Consider the following 2,369-nt stretch of genomic DNA (forward strand, 5'->3'; position numbering starts at 1 on the left):
AATATTAACATAAACCAACAACCACATGATCAACTGAATTGCAGCGGAATAGCTGCACTTGATTGTAGTTGGCTTAGCAAAGTGAAATAGTGGAAAATAAGCAACAAGAATTAACAAGACAAACTTAGTACAGTGCGTAGGCAACTGGCTGAGTCAGTGGTGATCGTCGGTTCGAATCCTACTGAAAGAAGTCTGATGAGCAAATGTGGTGATTTCCGAAATAGCTATCACTTCTACCATTTTTTCAAATAATTGTTACTTTTCCACAATAAGTTTGCTGTTAATACGGCCTCGAGCTCATAAAAATTTTTGAATATAATTGTTAAAAGACCATAAAAATAACAAAAACAAATAACTTAAGGACGAGCACACCTAAAAGTTAAACATTCTAATAATAGAAATATTAACAAAAACCAACAACCACATGATCAAGTGAATTGCAGCGGAATAGCTGCGCTTGATTGTAGTTGGCTTAGCAAAGTGAAATAGTGGAAAATAAGCAACAAGAATTAACAAGACAAACTTAGCACAGTGCGTAGGCAACTGGCTGAGTCAGTGGTGATCGTCGGTTCGAATGCTACTGAAAGAAGTCTGATGAGGAAATGTGGTGATTTCCGAAATAGCTATCTCTTCTACCATTTTTTCAAATTATTGTCGCTTTTCCACAATAAGTTTGCATTTAATACGGCCTCGAGCTCATAAAAATTGGTGAATATAATTGTTATAAGGCCATAAAAATAACAAAAACAAATAACTAAAGGACGAGCACACCTAAAAGTTAACCAACAAAACCAACAACCACATGATCAAGTGAATTGCAGCGGAATAGCTGAGCTTGATTGTAGTTGGCTTAGCAAAGTGAAATAGTGGAAAATAAGCAACAAGAATTAACAAGACAAACTTAGCACAGTGCGTAGGCAACTGGCTGAGTCAGTGGTGATCGTCGGTTCGAATCCTACTGAAAGAAGTCTGATGAGGAAATGTGGTGATTTCTGATTTAGGTATCACTTCTACCATTTTTTCAAATTATTGTTGCTTTTCCACAATAAGTTTGCATTTAATACGGCCTCGAGCTCATAAAAATTGTTGAATATAATTGTTATAAGGCCATAAAAATAACAAAAACAGAAAAATAAAATATTTAAAAATAGTTGCCCGTATTGTAAAAAATTAGCTGTACCTAAACTTAATTGACTGACTGTATATACATATAGACAAGCTAAAAAGTATTTACGAAATACGCGTACTTACCCTTATGTTGACCACAAGTGTAGGTACATATCGCTAACACAGAGTGAATTAAAAAAAAAAAATATTTTAAATTTTTTGAATTTTAAATAACAAATACGCAAGAAAAACTGTGATAATTAAAAATTTGGAAAAAAGATTTCATAAACATATATACGAATCGAGCTAACCAACCAAGCGGGCTACATAAGGAGTTTTCCACCACAAGTAACCAGATCCAACAAAAAAGCGTCAGCAGCAGTAGCAGCATCACCCAAACAAACTATCAGCCAACCGACATATACATATAAGCGGCAAATCTATCTGTTAGTTATATTATTTTTAATAAACTGCAAACGGACATACATACGTATATACATATATATATATATATATATGTATATAATTTAATTAAAGGCGTATTTTTTCTCGCTAAAAAACGGTTCTATTAAAATGCGGATATTTTCCTGCCGCAAAAAAATTCCACAGCGGTAATTTGCCGCTATTAAAATTTTGGTAGAAAAATTCCGTTTTCTGGAAAGCGGTATATCTCCACATACCGCCGATCTTATATATATAAGTATATGTACATATATATAAATTCCCATATATACCCCAAAATAAATTCCGTTGCAGTTTATATGCCTACTGTGTCCCACTGTGCAAGAAGATACTATTAGCAGATTAAAAACAAATACTTTCCTCTGCTTACCAATTTTTGCCGTTGGTTGCATAGTTCGTTGAACTGGCTAAACAAAGTGCCGAAAACATATATCATATGTACATACGGTAGCACATACAAGCATTTTTACAAGTTGCATTTTCAACAACTATTCGCATAATACCTGAGAGTCGCTGTTGTTCATCGGACAATACAGTCCACACATACCAAGCGCACTCTAGCTTATTTTCATATCTTTCTACCTCGTTTTTCTCTGCTGCACTCACCAAGCTAAGAGAACGTAAGTCAAAGCCCGCTCTCCGACTTAAATACGTTCGGTACCGGCTCTTTACGTATTATTAGTTGCGATCCCGTACGAGTCCCCCCTAGTCAGAAATAGTCAGATTTTACTGGAAATCGATCCCGTACTCGGTTTTCTGACTATTGAGAGGACAAAAAAGAGAGTAAATATGGTTCTCTC

The sequence above is a fragment of the Rhagoletis pomonella genome, unplaced genomic scaffold (assembly GCF_013731165.1).
Source record: "Rhagoletis pomonella isolate Grant_MI unplaced genomic scaffold, Rhpom_1.0 Rhpom_scaffold_00001, whole genome shotgun sequence".
Classification (NCBI taxonomy): Eukaryota; Metazoa; Arthropoda; class Insecta; order Diptera; family Tephritidae; genus Rhagoletis; species Rhagoletis pomonella.